At 39.6% G+C, this 21,839-nt stretch overlaps 1 protein-coding gene across 1 annotated transcript in view; it reads right to left on the reverse strand.

Moving 5' to 3' along the window:
* DPP6 (dipeptidyl peptidase like 6) overlaps window positions 1-21,839 on the reverse strand; it is a 2,722,860-nt gene that overhangs the window by 2,513,333 nt on the left and 187,688 nt on the right. The gene's annotated exons all lie outside the window — the stretch shown is intronic.

Genomic DNA, 21,839 nt, shown 5'->3' on the forward strand with positions numbered 1-21,839 from the left:
GTGCCTTGAATACTGGTTGTCGACCAAATGAGCCATCGAACAAATGAGTTTCGACCATATGAACTGTCGACTATATGAGTTTCAACCATATGAACTGTCAACCATATGAAGTAGACGCATATGTATATATATATATATATATATGTGTGTGTGTGTGTGTGTGTGTGTGTGTGTTATTAGTAACTCTGAGGTTACACAAACTCAGAGAAAAGGGAGAAATGTGTTACTACTTACCTCTTCTCTGATTGTAGCACAGCACTCATTCTGGGATATATACAGATGTGACTTTCAAGACATCTATTAAAACAACCTGGCATACTTCCAGTTATAACATCCTGAACATCACTTAACTAGAGGTGAAAAAAACGTTTGCATGAAGCAAAATACAGAAGTGGTTTAACTGAGTTTATACAGTTTGGAATATCTGAAGAGACACAGCTAATGTAATGAATGCAACCATGCTGAACAAGTAACAAATCATGTACATATTCTAGATAAATTTAAACATATACTTATGCTGTGGAGAATATACAAATGGCCAAAACACGTATTGTACACATACATTTAGGCATTAGTTCAGTTGTGCATGCTTTTGAAAACAGATGAAAAGTATTTTTTTATTGTACTGGAAGGTTGGCATTTGCTGAAGTTTTGGTAGATTTGTGACTCATTCACAGACACCTCTAAGAATTGTTCTGTTATTTTAAGGAGCACGAGGATGCTTTTGTGGTTATATCATTACTTGTGCAGGTTTATTTGTCCTTTTCACACTCACATATGGTTTCTTATCGCCAATGATGCATTTTATGCCATGTACAGCAATCTGTTCATGTAATTCTCCCAGATGCAGAAAACATTGTTTTGTAAGAAAGGATACATTTGAATTTCTTTGGTAGTTGAGAAGCAGTTCTTCTTTCCTTTAGTTATCCCGGTATACGTCATACCCCACAGTTCATATTATATATGAGCTGTATAAACAAAAGATGATCAATGCTGATAACTTCCTGATTCCAAGTTTAGCTGTATATATTAGTTCAGCTTTGCCATGCAGACTGTACAAAATGAGGCAGTAGATAGAATAAGAAAGTCCAAACCATTTGGGGAGTTAATAAGGATCAAGGAAGCATATAACGATCCCTTGCAGGCTGCAAACATTTCCTTATTCATGCAATCAAATTCTAGCACTTGCTATTTTTTTAATGCCAGCAAATGTTTAATGTTTCTAATACCCTGAAAAGAATAGGCTGCCTTTCCTAGTTTTCTTTTCCATTGTAACTTCACTTATGGCCATACATAGTTCTGCTTCCATCAGCTTTACTTTCTGTGCTGTTTTCTGAGTCAAAATGCAGTGTTGGTCATATTCCAACCGCATCACTGGCAAGTTTTATTTGTTTGTTTATTTATTTCTTTATTTATATTTTTTACTGTGGGGGAACACTAATCTCAATAGACTATTGTGTAGCACAGCCTGAGTGAACAGGATCAAATTAAGAAGTGAGCTATACAAGGCTTTGTTGAAAAACATATAAAGGTACAGATGCAAACATATTCTATAACATTTAGTTCAATTTATCTTTTAGCACATGGCGCCAATGTCCATGTGCACAGATGCAGAGTACAAGACCCAATCATTGACAGATTCCTTTAACAAATATTATATCCACATCTACAAATGATTCACAGTATAGATTTATAGATTAGTACTAGGCTAACTGCCCTTGTAGACCATTTTAAGCGTAACCAGTTACCCCATGTGAGAATCAAACCCTTTACCTTGTGATTCTAAGGCAAGCACTTTAACCATTATGCCAACTTCACACCCACATTTCAAGTGGTTACCATCATATAGCTACCTAGAGGTTGATCTGTCATCTAATATATTGCAGAATGTTTGTAGGAGGGAAAATTATTTATTTTATTGTGCAAGTGAATTGTATGTTCTCCCTCTGTCATTTTGAATGGAGTAGAGACTTAAGCAGAGGAGGAATTATGTGCATTAGATGACATCACAAGGGTAACATCCTTCTGATAATATACCTCATCATCTTTTATGCAGATGCATATGTCTTAATTGAAGGGCATTACATACTTGTTATTTCTCCCTACACATAGACTATTAAAACTGCTTTCTGCCTGTTTGAGCCACTGTTAGAAATATAAAGTTGCATTAGCTGAAATTGAAATCATTATCTTCATAATCAACCCCATTGTTCCTATTTTACATGAGGATGGGCTATTGCATAAGCGGCCACCATTTTTCTCTTTATTCAGAACTACTCTGCTTCCTTCTTCAACAGTCAAGCCTTGCAGGCTTAAGTAATCATTCACACAGTCCATCCATCTCTTGGACGGATGCTTTCCTCTCCTTTTGCCTTCCTCTTATCTCTCAAAAATCTCTTATAGGTTCATAGGTTGGTAGTAGGATATTGTCCCTAGGGCCTACACAAGCCTAGCAATAACAATTCCCTGGCTATTTCTTCCCACACTATTTACTTCCCTGGACCCCTGTCTAGCAGGGCGACTGATGTGATCCGCGGGGTGAATTTCCTTTCTCCCATCCAATCGTCAAGGTTCCTTTTGAAGAGGGCCAAAAAGGTGCTCTGCTTGACATGTATGGGCAGTCAATTCCAGAGTCTGGGGAGTTTCTGGGTCAGGAACCTATCCCTCCAGCATGTTTTGTTTTTTGTGATGACAAGGTTTAGATCCCTTGAGCGTGTGACTCTGAGGGATTGGGATTTCTTTAAGTGTAGCATGTCCAACAGCTCTGGGTTTGACATGGCCTTGTATGTTAAGCAGAGATTGCCTCTGAGTAGACGATATGCGATAGAGTATAGCTGGAATTTCTTGTACCAGATCATCATCTTCTGCTTTCCTGCATTTCCTCCACTGTAATTTGTTTTTCTTGACCTTCTCTGTAATTTGTGCTACTTTGACTTCTGCTCTAATATCCTCATTTTTCATATGTCCTGCAGTGTGCATATTGATACCCATCTCACAAACTTACATATCCACTGCCTCAAGTGCCATCGACTACTCTGCCTTCCCTCTCCAGGTTTTTGTGCCATAAAGGAGTACTAGCCACTTCAATGTATTGTGCACCTTACTCTTCAGCTTCTTTGACATTCTGTTGTCACACACTTAATGCCAGCTGGCTGTAGTACCTCTTATTCTACCTTTGACCTTCTCATTCAAACCCCCCTTTTCCTCAACCACATCTTTGAGCTGCTTTAAATGGTTACTCTATTAACCTTTTAAATATTTTCCCTTCTATCTTTAAACATCTTCTGATCCCTTCATTTGCTGCCATGATCACTGTCTTGTCTCTTCTCAGTTTTATCCCATGTACCTTCAGTTTTGCATTCCAGTCCTCTATCATTTGCTGAAGTTCCTCTTCAGAGTGTACTTTTAGTACTATATTATCTTCATAAAACAGCTTTGCTGATCTGTTTGCAGATACAGTCTGTCACCAGTATGAACAGGTATGGGCTCAGATCCTAGCCCTTATGCACACCCATTATCAGTGGAAACACCTCTGTTAGCCCAAATGCTATTCATACTTTTGTCATTGAGTGCCTGTACCAATTCTACATACATGCCTGGGACATTGAACCATCACAGGGCTGCCCAAATCAGCTTTCTTGGAACCTTGTCATGTGTTTTCTCCTTGTGTAGGAATGCCCAGTCAGGCATTTTCCCCTATGTCCAGCTTCTTCTCCATTATATATCTCACAGCAAATATCAGATCAGTTGTACTCTATCTTAATCTGACTCTGAGCTGCTCATAACCCATGTTACTGTCTACTTTTCTGCATATTCATTTATCAGTCACCCTAACTGCGGTGGTGGTGCTGCGGTAGCGTTGTCGCCTCAGAGCAAGACATTGTCCCGTTCGATTCTCAGCTAGAGCATCTTCTGTGTGGAGGCATATGTGAATGGGGCGTGCCTTCATTGAAGGTTGTGCATCAGGGCTGGTAACCTAGTATGTAAAAATCCACTACTAATCATTAGCGGACCGGAGTTCCACTGTGGCGACCCCTGACTGGGAAAAGCCGAAAGACACAAACAAACAATTTATCAGTCACCCTCTCCAGCACTTTCATGGAGTGTGGCAGGAGTTTGATACCTCTGTACACACCACATCTGTGAATATCTTCTTTGTTCTTGTTGTACACTGGGAGTGGAATGCTTATTGTTCAGTAATCTGGGATATGCATCTCTCTCCATACCCCGATGATTACCCTCTGGAGCTATTTCTTCCATAAGATATCCAACATCTTGATCATATCTGCAGTGACATTGTGTCAGTCTGCCTCTTCCCCTGACTTAATCTTAGTGTACTTTGTACTTATTCTAAGGTTGGTTCTATTTCCTCTTTCATTGCAGGCTGTGCGTGAGCTATTACAGCTTTGGCAAAGTTTTTGTCATTCAGACGTGTCTTGAAGTACTGCTTTCATTTGCCATTGGTATCCTGTGCACTGTTGACAGAGTGCTGCTGGCATCTTTTATGACTGGAGTCTGCTGACTTTCTTCTTTTTCTTTCTGTGGTCGCCTTGCAACCTAATAGCGCTTCTTTGTACCTGCTGAGTCACTTTCCTGAAGCTGGTAGAGTTTGTCTGACACCTTGCTCTTTGTTATCACAACTGCTGTTTTAGCCTCTTTGTTAGCCAGCAACTGGCCCCTCTCTGTCTGGTCTATATTTTCTTACTTCTTTTTGCACTTCTTTCATTTAATGACTACCTGAATTTGTGCATTCCATCACCAGCTTTCCTTACGTACCTTATTTCCACACCTGACTCATCCACGTGTGTTCTATCATCTTCACACATGCTACTTTGAGACACTGACATTCTTCTTCATCCCTGCATACTTCCTCTTGTTCCTGAGGTGCTAGAGCCCAAAGTATTTCATTGAACTCTTGTGCTTTCACTCCAGTTAACTTTCATGTCTTCAGATTAGTCTCCGGTGATCTTAGAACATTCTCTGATGCCTGTTTGCAGCTAGCTGTGAACACCAGTGATTTAAGATGGGGGCTAGATGTTTCACAATAGATGAGTTTGCAAGACTTGCTTGAAAGGCAAGTAAAAAAAATGCTAACAAAAAAACAAATAAATAAATTAGAGGTTACAGCAATACCACGTCTGTTAAGCATTCTGTGCCAAATGCTGAGAGTTTGTTCTTGTTATATTTTTGTATGATTTATTTGCAGTGGTATGAAACACATTATTTATTTAAATGCTGTAATGTTAGAATATGTTTAAGCTACAGTGGGATGTTAATGTTATTTGCCTCTCACTTAAATCCAGCTCTTCACATCTTTCTTAAAGATCCTTGTGTGATGTTACACTTCTGACCTGACATTTGTGCATAAATCTTTACTTGGCAGTTGAAAATTACAGACAGCTAAACTTACCAACTCACTAACCTAAATCATTCTGCTAATCCTACCAACACCTGAAAGGCTTGAACCAGTACTCAGGCATGATGCCTCCTTACTATTTCCAGTAAATGGAGCAAAGCATTATGTTATGCAGGTGCATATTCCCTTGTTGGCTCTCATGCAAATTTTGTACTGTTTTTGGATAAATAATTGTTTAATCTCCATGGTATCCTAGCTATGCTTTAATTCCATTTTAAAGAACCATGTTTACATTCCTCTGTTTTACAGGGGTGTGCAGTGACACAAACAAATGGATGTACAAGGGACAGGTGAAAGCATTATGACATATTTGTCATGTTTCTTAGTTATTATTTCTAATCTTCTGGGTTTTCTCTTGCCTTGTCTTCAGATACTCTAAAATTTTTTTTTTCTTTAGTGAATTGTGTGTATGCTATCATATAGATATTTCCATTGTTTATTGCCCATCTCTTCGGCATACTGAAACATGCAGTGTTATTTAGAGAGTATATAAATTTTAATGGACCCTCCCTCCTCTACATGGCAAAAATATGTGTCTATTGAGTGATTCCTGATGCAATTATTGAGACATTTCACTAGAATTCAATAAATTAGCATTTATACTTTGTTATTCATTCTTTTTATAGTTATTGGTCATCAGTTTTAATATTTTTTCGTAATTTGTCATCCAGAATTTAGCCACATTATCTGTGCTCACAGACATATTTTGTGTGTTTGGAATGTTTACAGAGTTCAGCCATTCCAATGAGGGTAAGCTTTAAGCACTATGTGTTTGCAATAATTAGGGCCGCAGCAAGTTGTGACCAATCTACATAATGGTGTTATAAACCATTAAACTCAAGCAAATGTTTCACTAAAAATGAAGAGGCAGAACTGTGCATTGCTGTAGAATGACAAAAAGAAAAGGAACTGTGAAGCAGGGTAAGTTTCTGCCGCCCCAGTTACATATAGGTTCAAGGGATCATTTTTATTTTCTCAACATGAAGAGAGGCTAACTTTACCATCAGGAAGACAAATTACAAATGTAGTAAATTATACAGATTTGGGGTATGAAAATATGTTTGTTTATATGTAAAAAATATGCATTCACTGTATATGAGGGAATAAAGTCATTGAGTGTTTCACATTCACTTGTGACACTTCCTGGATCACAGAGCACTTGCAGGAATGAACATGTTTAGAGATCCATGATGTTCTTCTATGAACCAAAACATTCAAATGGCAAGGTCTGCCTTCATTGTGTCTCGCTAGTTCATATTTCAGTAATTTCTTAGCAGAGTAAGCAAACCTGGCAAAACCTCTTTTTAGTGGCAACCCACAATCATACAGAATGCAAATGGAGAAAATATACCAACCTATTGCAAGCCTGCTCCAATTAAGCAACAGATGGCATTATACTCATGAAAAGATGGAAGGAAGACGTTCACATGACTTAATACCTAATAGTGCATCATGTTTTGACCAATATGGATGAGTGTCTTCTAGCCTTTCAAGTGTTTTGTTTATCTTAAGTGCAACTTTTTAAATGTAACAAGCATTAATGGATTATTATTGATACAGTCAAGAAATGTATTTTGAAATATAACTTCCTCAACTAGGGAACAGTCAAATTAGATAATGTCCTTTAAACAGGGCTTAAGTTGAGTTGAGGTAAGAGACATATTAGATCCAACGTAAACATTGCTTTAATGACTTCAGGCATTTTGTTCTGCTATTGTTGAAGGGTACACCAATGTCTGTAAGCCAATGATTCAGAAGCAAAGTGTGGGTCAAAGGGGACAAGGGGCCCAGGTACACAGGGTTTAGGGTCATGGTCAGCAGATGACAAATGGTCAGTGGTGCAGTACAAGCATTCATTGTCCTACAGCCATTTCTGAATGTCAGCACTAAAATGAATTCCAGTATTGCTTTTCTTTTGCATATACTTCTGTTAGGACTAAAGCATTTGTTTCAGCACTCCATGTGTGCTGTAAGAGTTGTTGTGTGTAGTGGACCCGGTGCTTCTTGAAGAATAGCCAGAACAGAGTTTTTTTTTTTTTTTTTTTTTTTTTTTTGTTGGGTCTTCAAGTTAGAGTTGAGGGTCACCAGGTTGTGAATCAGCACTGGTCACTAGATGACCCATCTCTAGCTCTGCAATGATTTGTGAGTGTGAGCACAGGGACAACATTTGATCTGGCTGAAACATTTAAAATTCTTTTTGAAGATTAAAGTGACACATCCAAGTTTCATTTTGTAAAGAAATGTGTATATTGTCTCAAGGAGGACTGTATGTAAAATAAAATGAGATGGTATACAATAGGGTGGTGCACAAAACAAAGATGTACTGTTGTCAAATATTGAAAAGAAATGAGATTTTTGACCAAGCCATGGAATGTTTGATGAATTTAACTTTAAATAGGAATGGGAATTGGAGTTGAGCTATTGCTATGAAGAACATACTTATATAATGCTATATTTCAGACAAGTGTAATTTATTTAGTTTTATGAAATGTGGAGGTCTTAGCATCACTTTTTGGGATGACATTGAAAACCCATGCTAAGAGTTTATGCTCACAACGGAAAGGCCAGGGTAATGAATGTACATATAAAATTCTTCCTCTCTGTTACACACGTTTGAACGAACATTCTTTTTAAGGCAAAAAATATCCATTTTTTACTTTTTCTTCTTCATGATTCATATAAAACCCAGAAAGCAAAGGTCCTGTTTCTAACAACATACTATATAAATATTCAGAAAGAGAAAGTTCATGCAGTCTTTCTTAGGCACAGTCAGATGCATTTTTTAATTAACAAAGACAAGTCAGAATTTGCACTATGTGGGTTCATCTACCTTAGCAGGTGGCAAACCGATAAAGGAATATTTTCATATCTCACACTATTTCTGAGGAATGATGTTATCCTTATGTGCACCATGCTGTATGCTATTTCTGGATCTAAAGACAGTTGCATATATTTTCTGAGTCACAAACAGCAAAGGAATTACTGTAGAGGACTGTTCTTAGAAAAGATTAATGGACTGCCTGCTGAAAAATAAAAATAAAAAATATGAAGAATAACAATGACTTTTATGAAATATAATCCTTTGCATTGTCATGTTATTAACTTTTATCTGTGAACACACTGGTTTTCTTACAAAGTTAAAATGATAGGAAACAATATTGTAGGGGGTACCTTAAAATGTGGTGGCATATCTGGAACTCAAAATACATGCATCATTGTTACCAGAATGATACTATGATATTATCTGTGTTTAATTCTGAAAAAACGTGGGCAGAATTTTCAGAGTGATTCATTTTGTATCCCTTTACTTTTATCTCAACACCTTAGTATTTAAAAATCTGATTAAACATTGTGTCTTTAGTCTTAGATGTGCCTTATTGTGCTATATAAAAAGAGCATGTAAAGGGAATTTAAACAAAATTGACATACATTTTATTTGTGATAAGTCTACATTACTGTGAAATAAGTGACATCTTTTATTAGGCTGATAAAAGTTTTCTTTAACCTTATTTATGGTAATGTGGGAAGACTCAGCTCTAGGAAGGGTCTGAAACAAGCTGCAACAGACCCATGCCCTCAAAATCTGTTGTCTTGCAGTCAGGGATAAGAGCACGCCATTTTGGAGCTTGCATAGACTGCTCCTCTAGCCAAATCTGAATATGCATTTGGACAGGTTGAATGTTCCAGATAAGATGACCGATAAAAGAACATGCAGAGTAGTAGAAAGTGAGATAGAAGATGAGCAGTTCATATTCAGATCAGGATGCAACACAAATGACCCCATGTTTGCAGTGAAACAGATACTTGAGAAGAAGCTACAGAAGGGAAAAGAGTCAAACTGGGCATTCCTAGACATGGAGTAAGCATATGACAAGGTCCAAAGAAAGGTTATTTGGGTAGTCCTGTGATGGTACAGAGTCCTGGAAACAATGGCAGAATTAGTGCAGGCTACGTACAAGGGCCCAATGACACAAGTATGAACAGTGTTTGGTCTCTCAGAGGGGTTCCTAGTGGGAGTGGGTGTGCATCAGGGTTCACCTCTGAGCACTCCACCTGTCATACTGCTGAATGACTACATTAGCAAGCAGGTCAGAGGAGAGAGATCAACAAAGTTGCTGTTTGCAGATGATATGGCATTACAGGCAGACTCTAAAAAAGAACTTCCTAAGGCAAATGGAATTAAACTGACTTACAAATAAGATAATTGCAATAGCAGCAAATGGGGGCATACACGGTGGTGCAGCGGTTAGCGTTGTCACCTCACAGCAAGAGGTTCTCTGCTTTGATCCTCGGCTGGGGTACCTTCTGTGTGGAGTCTGCATGTCCTCCATGTGGTCGCGTAGGTTTTCTCCGGGTGCTCCAGTTTCCTCCCACATCCAAAAGACTGGATTGGACACTCTAAAAATTGTCCCTAGGCATGAGTGCTTGTGTGTGTGCCTTCAGTGGAAGGTTGGGCACCGGGCTGGCAACTCGACACCATAAAACTCCACTGCCAATCATGAGCGGACAGGTGATCCACTTTGGCGACCCCTAACCGGGAAAAAGCTGAAAGAAGAAGAAGCAATAGCAGCAAATGGGAGACATCAGAAGAAGCTAAGAATTAAGACAGAAGGAAATTAGTGGAACATGTTAACAACTTCAATTGCCTTGGATGGTTGGTTAAGGAGAAGGGAAGTCTGGATGAGGAGGTCAAAGCTAGAATCGAAGGGAACGCAGCCATATGGCACAACATGTCAAGGGCAGTGTATGACAGAAGATTATCAAAGAAACTGAAAAGTAAGGAGCACAAAACAGTGGTTTTTATCAGTACTACTCTTTGTTATGGAATTCTGGTCAGTGAAGGCAGTGCAGCTGAGGAAGCCAGAAGTGCTGGAGATGAAGTCCTCTAGATGGGATGTGGGATACACAATGTGTGGGATAGATGAAAAGATGATGTCAGCAAAGCAGAAGCCAAAATACTGCCAGTTGCAGAGAAGGTCAAAGGGAACAGATTACCGTGGCCTGGGCGCTTGTGCAGAAAACATAAGACAATCTGGTGAAGAAGATTTGTGACAGACAAGAAGAAGGCAAAAAGAAACAAGGGCATCCAGGAAAAAGATGGATAGATTGTGTGAGAGAAAACCTGTGTCAGGCAGGCATGACTGTAGAAGTAGGTGAGAGAGTGGCATTGAATAGAGACAGGTGGCTACAGCTGGCATGGCACTTTGACCCATCTAGAAAATGGTTAAAAAGCGGGTTGATGACAATAATGATGACAGCAATGTTTGGGCAAGGTGCAAGAGCTGTGCAGACACAGTGGAGATGCCACACTTTGGAGAGCAGGGGAGACATTTTAGGATTAGGGCACAGGAGAATAGTTTAGGGTTAGGGAGTGGTCAGGGACTTTATGTTTAGGGATTAGAAAGAGAGTTTATGGTTAGGCAGCAGAAGTGGAGTTTTAGGTTTAGTGTGTTCATAAGTTCATAGGCAAGTATAAGGCAATCAGTCTGCAGTCCATTTTAAGCCTAGTAAAAAAATACCAAAATTTCTCTTTTGCCTCAAGGAGGGCAACACAGGATAGACCAGGAGAGAATTTGAGGCTCCCCATCCAGTTATCTGGCACTAACTTAAAGGTGGCAGGGGTGCTTCCCTGCTTGACATGTAGTAGAAGTTTGTTCTAAAGGCAAGTGAAACATTGCGATATGGATCAACCATGCCAACATGTTTACTTATCTGTTGTTGAAATTTCAGTTCCTTTAATTGAGTAAATGTTGTATGATTGGTTCTTTGAAGGAATATGAAATCAAATAGGCTTGGATCTTTCATGGCACAAAAGGCTAAACATAGATGTCCACAGAAGAGATTGTAAGAGACTGAGTACAGGGAAAGGGTTGCCAGTTTTCCCTGATAACTAAGATTTTTGATAATTGATCTTTTTAGTTATGAATCTCTGTGGTCCCTCAAGTTGTGTGATATGTTTAGATAAATACATGTCAAAAAAAGAGAAATGTGTCTGATAAAATATATTAAAATAGAATTAAGACTTTTTTAGGTGTAGTGGAGATGTCCTTGGGAATTACATGGGCAAAATAAAAGGTTTTCTGAACTACTGTAGAGACATAATGGTCAAATGATAAGGGATTATCAACCAGGGTACCCAGACCCCCTATAACAGTGTCTGATTGGAGGGGTGCATCTCCTACTCAGTAAGTAAAACAGTTTTGTTTACCAAAATGAGCTGTGCTACATCTTTATCTTTAACTTGAGACCATTATCATTGCACTAACTGTTAATATGGTCGGAGCCATGTTGGAGCAATTGTCAGTCAGCTGAAGACTGAATAACAACACTCAGTTTACAGTCATCTGCAAAATTAGTTAACCATAGAATAGGGGTACTAGTCTGAAGGTCTGAGAAATAATGCCAACCAAGACAGGGCTCAAAACTGAGCCCTGTGATAGACCACTGGTAACTGTTTTGTTTTCATAAGTGGCACCTGCTACATGGGCTCTGTCAGACAACCAGTTAACTGTCCATCACACAATGTAAGGATTTATATTCAGATTGGCCAGGTCTAGATATGCTGCATGCACTGCATAACTACTATCTATTGCTTCAGTTACTTTTTCCAAGAAAGTAATGAGGTTAAAGAGGCAGGACCTTCCTTTGATAAAGATAAATTGATGAGGTTGTGTAGAGAACTTTAGGTTTAGGGATTGGGAGTGGAGCTTTAGGTTTAGTGAGTAAATGAGGGCTTTAGAGTTATGGAGAGGAAGTAGAGTTTCATGATTAATGAGTGATCAGGGACTGTAGGTTTACATAGTAATTGGGTAACATATGGTTAGAAACAGGAGGGAAGATTTACAGTTAAGGAGCCAGTATCCAGGATATGGCTAGTGACTGGTTGTGAGTCTCACGGTTAGACTCAGGGCTCTGGTAGGACTATGAACTTTTGTAGGGTTAAACGGTGGTATGACTAGGTAATTAAGCAGGATCTGCCTAATGAGAGTTTTTACACTTCCTGTTTACAGCAAGTGGCATTAGACAAGTGTGCCCCAATCTAGTAAGATGTGAGCACCTGTACTGTACCCAACGAGAAAGCATATATGAACAAAAACTTTGCATGCAGTATTCCATGCATACAGTGTCTTGTTTACTTATATCTTCCTCCATGAACACTGTTTGCTTAAATAGATGTCTTGTTTTAATTAAAATATTTATACAATACTGGTCCAGTTGTACTATACTAAATACTGTCAATACTTATTTTGTATCCATGTTGTAAAATATACTAGTTGAAAAGTTATTTTTCCATTTAAAACTGAGAAAACAACAAAGCATATAGGTGCACCACTAAATCAGTTCAGGAATTTGATAAAAGTAGCATTACTTAATAAAGACTGTCAAACAACTTGCAAAACAGTTGCAGATGCCAAACTTATTTATCTATTGACAACCAAAATATCTAGAGGATACACCTTAAACCATATTAAGTCTGGAATGGTTTCATATCTTATGTTGTTTGTTGTACTTAATTGAAATTTGTACAGAAAAACACATTCCATCATGGTAAGATATTTATTAAACAATTAAAAGGTGATTTACTTAGATTAAATGTGCATATATGCTCATGATATTCCTTTTGTAAATAGATCTTAATTATGTGAATTATTTGCAAAAAAGTGAAAACTTACTCATTCTGTGGAGTTTCTATTTCCATGTTTGAATTTCCTATAGTGTTATAATGCAGTGCTGAAGCCAACTATATGAGCAGTATCAGGTTTATTTTTGTGGTGGTCATTTTCTCTCCCAGCCATTTTCAATGAGATTTATAGCTTTGATGCTATAAATTATTGCTACCTTTTATTCAACTAATTTTAGATGTAAGAAAAAATATCTAATTATTACTTGCATATTTGGTCATAAAATGTTATCACTCAGAGCTCTGAAACTCGGAAAGTACTGTGTTTCATTTACTGTCTTTTTTTACTTATTGTTGTTCCACCATTTCCAAATATTTGTTGGATTGGTCCCTTCCTCTCTCCATTGTAACTCAGCTCACCTTCATTCCCTCCACTATTTTCCTTGTCATTCTTGACCGCTGGCCCATTTATGCATCTCACACATTCATATCAAATTATACTATTGTTCCATGAATTCTAGCTGTTTTTGTTTTAAGAATTACAGTCAGTACATGTACACATATAGCATTCTTTTTTGTTGTCCTACTTCCACCAACTAGCTACGCAACTATTTTATTACCTTTAAGGTGAATGACATGCAGTATTTTCTGACTTCCAAACAAAATATAAGTGTTTCAGACAACATGGTTAGTTATTCTCCCTGTGACAGACTTCACTTTTTCACAGTGGAACTAAGCCAAACAACCACCACCCTAAGTGTAATATTTTCCCTTTGCATTTTGTGTATTTAGTATCAGAAGCAAGAGGTTCTCCTGTTCGATTCTCGGCTGGAGCGCCTTCTGTGTGGAGTCTGCATCACTTCCCCGCAGGCGAGTGATGTTAAAGACATGCAGGTAGGTGCGAGCGTGAATGGGCGTGCTTTCGTTGAAGGTTGGGCATCGGGTTGGCAACTCGGCACTGTAAAAATCCACTGCCAATCATGAGCAGACTGGAGTTCCACTGTGGTGACCCCTAACCGGGAAAAGCCGAAAGTCAAAGAAGTATCAGAACTCTATATAATACTGTGCCATAAATGCGTTATTGTGCTATTTTATTTATGTAATCTGTTGCCGTATTGTTCATGCATTCTGTATTATGTTACTCATGTACAAATGTTTCTATCAAGAGCCTGGGCCATGACTGAAAAGGAACAGTGGGACAATTCACCTTCCTTTTTATCAAATTAATAAATACATTTTATGTTGCTGGATTTTTAATTATTTTTCTTGTCCAGAAGGTTACTGTGGACATAAAAATTCCATAAAAAATTGCGGAAGTGGCAGTTCAAAGTTTTGGTATATCGGTCTTTCAGTGTCAATGTTTCTGTCGTCAGTTAATTGTAGTTTCGGTGTGGTGATATAGACCCTGGTTTTCAGTACTCTATATAATACTATGTAATATATGCATTACTGTGTTATTTTACTTATGTAATCTGTTTTCATGCATTCTGTATTATGTTACTCATGTACAAGTGTTTCTATCAAGAGCTTTGGCTATGGCTGAAAAGGAACACTGGGACATTTCATGTAGCTGGATTTTTAATTATTTTCTTGTTCAGAAGCTTACTGTCGACATGAAAATTCCAAATCAAATGAGTCCTGGACTGACTACAATTTAAAAGAGTAAACTAGCAATCACAGCATAACAAAAGATAAATGAGGTTTGGCAATCAACCAAGTTGTCCTGGGACATCTTCAAGAGGGCTAGGAGTGTTATATTAGTAGGAGTTAAGTGGTTGGGGAGGTGAAAGGGTTAAATGGAGGGAGGGATGATTGGGTGGAAATGAGGTAAGGGTAGGGAGGGGCTTAAGGGGCTTAGACAAGTGTAGCTGGGTAAGTAATCACATTTTGGCATGAATTTGCTAAGGCAAGGTACGCCCATAACAACCTGTGAGGTATTCCGGGAAAGAGGCAGGCCTCAGGGTGCTGGTTGGGGGGCAGGCAGGCAGTCAGTTCATATAAGGTATATATTACTAATTTATATATATAATATATTTTTTATGGCAAATAGGTGGCATGTGCATAGTTAAGTTTGGCCGACTGTGCCTTTGCTTCGTAACTGAGCTGGAAAACCCTGCTGCTTGGACTATTTGCCATGTCTCTAATGGGATTGACGGTTTTTGCTCAGTTGTTGCTGCTGAACCTCATTTGCCTTGTCTGTGTCAGTGTGGCTTGCTTTGACTTTCTTATTGGGTGAACCAAGTGTCTTGTTTTCAGCGCATGGCTCATGAGAATGAAGAGTTTGCATAATGTGCATGGGGGTGTTTTTGGGGGTGGTATGGTTTGTGCAGCTGTCTTGCTGCTGTTTGGTGGTCACTCTGGACAGAAGTAGTTGGAGACGATGTGCATTAGTTGCAGTCTCACTGGTTGGTGTTCTTACTGAGTCTCCAAACATAGGGTGCAGGATCTGTCATTGAAGGGTGCCGTTGTCTTCCCCCCTGCCTATTTTGGGCTCCTCGGATGTTCTGTGCTGAGAGGTGAAGAGAATTGTATAGATATCGGTCTGTTTTAATTGAAAAATAATAATAATGATAATGGTAATAGTGGGGTGAATATATTTTGGTTTCCCATGAGTCATGGGGAGGCTCCAGAGCTGGATTCCTTTCATCAAGACTGACTGACTGACGGGTTTTACATGGTATTCATGGGCTTTCCTGGTATCTTCCTGATTGGTGTCTTTCACGGGCTTTGGTCGGGCAGCGTGGTGGTTGGCCGTTGGCGGCCCATTTTTTCCACAGGTACATTTCTGATAGTGGGTTGGGTGTGAGTGGTGAAGTATGTGCATACGTTGGCTAACGTCGGAAAAAAAATTGTGTGGTGGATCGGGGTTTGCCTCTGTTGCAGTACCAAGGGTCTGCTGCTCTGTCACAGTATGGGGTTGCTGCTGGAGGATGGGACTTGGTGAATTTCTTTTGGTTGTGCTTATTCCAGATGATAAGTACTTACATTTTAAAGATAGTGTGTATATCATATGTCATTTACTCATGAATTTCAGTGTTATAATATCACTTATAAAGCATATAGATGCGTGTGCTGTAATGCACGCACATGGTGTTGGGCACGTCATTAAATAACGGATGGGTTATTGTTACTTTCATCGACATGGGCCCATTACTCCACTACTGGCACTGCAGTCAAATTCCATCAGAAAGATAAGTTGTCTCCTGCAGCTGTCTGATGCATGTAGGACATAAATGGCAGCAGGATACCTGTATTAGAACTAATGTAGGCAGTTAGGTGGCCAGGTAGTATGTTAGCATAACAGGTTTCTACTGCTCAGATAGTGGTCAAAGACTGCTTAGAATGTCAGTAGTTGGAGCTCTGGAACTGGTCAAATTAGTGCTGGTGAAGATAAGGAGCAGGGTAATCTGTGGCTAGAAGTACTACGTGGTGCTAAGAAGTCATGTTAAGTAGCAAGGTATCTATGTTCGGGTCAGTAGAGACTGTTGATATTCACTGAGTGGCAGGAATATTTTGGTTTGTTTTGTTTGTTAACATTGTAAGCCCACCTGATACAGTTGTCCCTGGACTAGGTTGATGAAGTTGGTGAGTGGTTTGTATCAGCAGCAGTTTCTGAGGCCGTTCACAAACTGTTAAGCATTTCATTGCTGCTCATGCTCAACTGTTGAAGTGGTTAGTACGACTCAGGGCCGCACCTTTTCCACTGTACTGAATTCCACTTAAATTAGTTTATATGTTTCCTGATATATTTGTTCATTATCTGAATATAAAGTTATTAAGGAAAGGAATGTGCATAGTGTAGTATTTTATAGTATAGTATTTTCATTTTGTTCTCTGATTTGGTCTTTAAATCATTTCTGAGGGTGCACTCATTTTATTGCATTGTACTATCTCTCTCTCTTTGTCAGGTTGTTTTGGGTTGTATGGTGAACTGAGGTTATTAGGTAATGGTTTCAACTGCATTTCAGAAGTAGCATGCCTTCTTCTGAGTAGAGTGATTATGGAGTTCCTGGGACTTCAGGTACACAAGGCAAACTGACTGTTCGCTGGCTAGATTGAGAGGTGAAGCGATCATTTCATGGGCTGGGCTGTGTGACAAGCAACAGGAAAGGCTGGGTGTGCATTTTAAGCAGTAATGATGGCGAAGGGGAAGGTTTGGGAGTCTGTAGTGTTGGCAGCTAAAACTAAAACAGTTAACCTTCAGCATACTTTTCAACTGTACAAATTTCCGCAGATTGTCTGGATTTTGCCTCATATTTTTTTCCATTTTCGTAATGGTATGGTTTCTTTCAAATCAGTGAGGGCTAAGTCAGAAAATTGTGACATTTGAGTTTCAGATGCTATCATGTAGGTAATCTAGCAATTTTCTAAGTTTGTAAGAGCAATATTTACAAGGGCCCCCCTTTTTTTTTTAGACAAACTACATAAATGTTCATTCCTTGATGGTTTCAAGAAAATGGATATGTGTGTACTGAGCATTTACAATTTCTTTTCTGTTACAAGTCCTTCTTGATCTATGTTGAGAGCTGGTGAATGTTGTCGAAAGGTGGTGAATTACAATTGAGGAAAATAATAATAAGAGTCCTAGACTGCTGCTACTTCAGGAAATGTATATTTCATATTTCTCAAGTTAATAGCACTAATATTTTAACTCCCCTTGGTTTAGGGCATTGTTTTACCTGGTATATCATTGTTCACAGTTTTGTGCTAAAGACAATTTTCCCTTTCTTTTGCAGGTGGGAAACGCAGCATGGGTATTAGTTAGTGACCTAAAGGAAGCAGACCTGGAGGGCGAGTGAGATGGTTACAGTGGATGCCCTGGTCACTAGATTGTTGTGCAATGGGGTTACAAATGGGGTGTGCAGAGTGTGCAGCACTCAGTGGCCTAAAGGAAGGGGATTTGAAAGGTAATAGATTCTGCTGGGATGGAGGTTTGGTTACCAAAGTGGCAAACAATAAGGTCACAGGTTATCTTACTTTATTTTGTTCTCATTAGGGCACACCAGTGTTGGGGCACTGGGGGGTAAGTTAGGGGCAAATGGGGAGGAGGCTCCTCCTATTTGTCTAGAATTTTCCTTTCTGAAATCTGATTTCAGGGGAGGTGATCTGCCATGGTACATGTGACCTTGTTAGTAGGGGAATTTCTAGTAGCGTCTACCGAATGGCTGCATGTATGAATTATATCCAGAGCAGATAGGTTTGATAGGCCACTTGAGGTGCAGGTGTTTTGGTGATGGGTGAGGAACTGCGGCCCTTAGTAGTGCATGGTTTTGGGATTCCTTGCACACGTGGACTATGGTTAATTCTTTATCAGAGGCAATGTTACACATGGGAATGAGCTTTGAAGGGAAAGCTAAGGGCAAGCAGTGGATTAAGGATGTTCAACTTTTTGAGCTTCCAGAGTCACGTCATTCAATTTTTCTTGGGTTTATACACTGGTGTCCTGTTATAACAGGGTGGCACCTTTTGGTGCATTTCAGAGGGATGGCCTTTCCGCAGATGGTTAGGCTTATTCATGGGCGGTTGCATTAGCTTACAAATATGACAGAAGGAGTTGGTGGGGGGAATAATATGGGGGTTGGTTGCATCTGGGTAAGGTAATGCATTGCCAGACTAGTTGCTTGTGTGGCGGCTGCCTTTGGGAAGGAATTTGATGGTGAGAAATTTAATTGTCAGGTGGAAACAAGGGATGGAGTTTCAGTTGGACAAGCAGGATTTAAATGAGAATATTTTAGCTGCATGGGTGACCCAAAAGGATGACTGGGGGGATGTTGAAAATTTAGATTTTAATCTATGAATCTATGCATTTTGGTATGAGGTAGGCTCTTGCTGGTGATTAAAGTTGTCACATTTTGTGTGTTAGGAGGATTTACAGTTTTCTTTGTTTTGCAGATCGCAATGGGTAACGGACAGCAGAAGTGCAGAGCGGCAGCAGTTAGTGGATTAATTGATGGCCAGAGTATAGGAGGCTGGTTTTAGTGGAACTCACAGTTGACACAGTGGTGTATATCGAGGCTAAGAGGCCAGTGCACAGAGTACTGGTCAGTGGCAGGAATGAGGTAAAATGCAAGTTAAGGGATTTTGCTGTGGGGTGCTTTGGTGGCTGGAGTGGCTTAGAATGCAGTCACGGGTAATCCTCCTTGTTTGGGTCATTAAGGCAAGTTATAGTACTGTGTTCAAGTAGCATGGGAGCTGATTATTGCATTGGAATGGGGGGCAAGTTAGAAAGAGGAAGGTGGGGGACCAGGGTAAAACTGTTGGGGACAGATTATGGGGTGTGGGAATCCCACAGGAGAAACAGAGTCACAACCTTCATAGGAGCACAGAAACTTATTAGGTTAAAGCCCTATCTGAGTTCAACCCTTACTTGCAGGTGGTTGGAACCTTGGGGTGATTATAGTTACTCATCCAGTTGTTTAAACCGTATTTGGGGGAAGGGCCAATTGATGTGTTGTTCTTTGACAGGATGAGGGAGTTTGTTCCTAACGTGTGGTATCTTTGGGGTGACTAATTTGTCCCTTGAGTAGGTAGTGTGATTGCCATTTGGTAATGAGAGAATTGTAGGTGTTTATGGTTGGGCACGTAGAGTACTTCATTGCTGGGCATAGGCAAGTTTTCAGGAACTGTGTTATGGGGTTCTGGTTTCTGGCACTTAGTGTTAGGTCAATAAAGTTTAAAAGTTAGACTACTACCAGCAGTAATCGGCTTACTGCAGATCCAGAGCTCTGTAGTTTCCTGGGATAATGTGATATGCTATATTTGACAGGGTCATGGGTTTGAGACTTGCTAAGGGATTTTTCTTTGACTGGGTGCAGAGTTGTGTTCATGGGGTTATAGTTTCTGTGGGAATTGTTATGGCCATAGGTTGTCATTCTGGAAACATCGAGCCATGGATAGTGGCTTAAAGGAAGCGGACTAAAAGGGAATGTATTCTCTTGCAGTGGATGTTCTGGTGGTACAGTGGGGTCATGGGTAATCCTACTTTATTAATTTTCATTAAGATGCGTTTCAGTGCTGGTATGGCAAGGCGTGGGGTTGATGGCAGGGTTCTAATGTACTTTACAGATGAAGGGTACACCAAATGATGTTTGGCTTAATCTTTCTCTTTATGGGAGGTAGTTGTTTGAACAATTTTGGGTAGAAGTGAGGGCGAACAGCCTGGTCAGGCTGATTGGCAGATAAGAGGAACAGGCTTGCCCTCTTCTGTTCCTCCTCTCTTGTCTGGATGTGCATTTTAAGGATTTGGGGGAAGTAAAATGATCAGCTGGAGGAAGTTTGCTGAATAGATAAGCAAGCGGAGGTAAAGACACTGCTTCTTTTGGTCGGAAGGTAATTCAATGGATGGTGTCTGAAGTGAGATAGGGATGCTGCTTCATAAGTAAGGTAAGCAGGTAGAGGTATGGACACTGCTTACTGTGTCAGGATGAATAAGGTCATGTTGTCCTGAATTATTTAGTTGGATGGGTAATTCAATAAATGGGATATGAAATGAGTCTTGGACGCTACTTCATAAGTAAAGTAAGTGAGCAGAGGTATGGATGCTGCTTACTGGGGCAGGATAAGTAGGTATGCTGTCCTGATTAACACTACAAGGATGTTTATGCTGTGTTTAGAATCTACTATACTACGTCCAGTTGTAATTAATAACTTTGGAGATCAAAGCTATGTTATGGAAGATTTAATAAAGGTCATCAAATGTCATTTGGTGTAATGTGTTTATTGAAGGGGACAGGAACAAATGCGGTTTGGCAACAACCCAAGTTTTCCCAGGACATCTTAAAGAGGGGTTGGATTGTTATATTAGTGGGAGTTAAGTGGTTGGGGAGGTGAAAGGGTTAAATGGAGGGAGGGATGATTGGGAGGAAATGAGGTAAGGGTGGAGAGGGGCTTAAGGGGCTTAAAGAAGTGTAGCTGGGTAAGTAATCACATTTTGGCATGAACTTGCTACCCACCCATCCTCCCCTTTTGTTGGTGGGGATTGTACTTATTTTATCAGTAGGGGTAGGCGGAGAAGAGGGACACGCTTGCCCTCTTCTGTTCCCTCTCTGGTCTTTGGATGTGCATTTTAACGATATGGGGGAAAGGAAAATGATCAGCTGGAGGAAGTTTGCTGAACAGATAAGCAAGCGGAGGTAAGGACACTGCTTATTTTGGTTGGAAGGTAATTCAATGAACAGTGTATCAAGTGAGATAGGGACGCTTCTTCATAAGTAAGGTAAGCAGGTAGAGGTATGGACACTGCTTACTGGGTCAGGATGAATAAGGTCATGTCATCCTAAATTATTTGGTTGGATGGGTAATTCAATAACTGGGATATGAAGTGAGTTATTGGACGCTGCTTCATAAGTAAAGTAAGCGAGCAGAGGTATGGACACTACTTACTGGGGCAAGATGATTAGGTACGCTATCCTGATTAACATTACAAGGATGATTATGATGTGTTTAGAATCAACTATGCTATGTTCAGTTGTAATTAATAAATTTGGTGATTGAAGCTATGTTATGGAAGTTTTAATAAAGGTCGTCAAATGTCATTCGATGTGATGCGTTTATTGAAGGGGACCGGGACAAGTACTGGTTTGCAGTACTCTTTTTTTTCTTCTGCATTTGTACAAGACTCGTCATATATGACCTTTTAAGATTAAATATAGTGACCATTCTTATTTCCTAACGTTAGAATCTATAATCCGTCCAACAAAGTAAACTCATGCACATTGCATTCCTCTTCTTCTTTTTATCGATTATGGCTGAACAACTCTAAGATGATCACGCTTGTTTTGTTTTTGAGCAGATGACAAGAAT

The sequence above is a fragment of the Protopterus annectens genome, chromosome 3.part1, assembly GCF_019279795.1.
Source record: "Protopterus annectens isolate FY-2018-M chromosome 3.part1, PAN1.0, whole genome shotgun sequence".
NCBI classification, from domain to species: Eukaryota; Metazoa; Chordata; order Ceratodontiformes; family Protopteridae; genus Protopterus; species Protopterus annectens.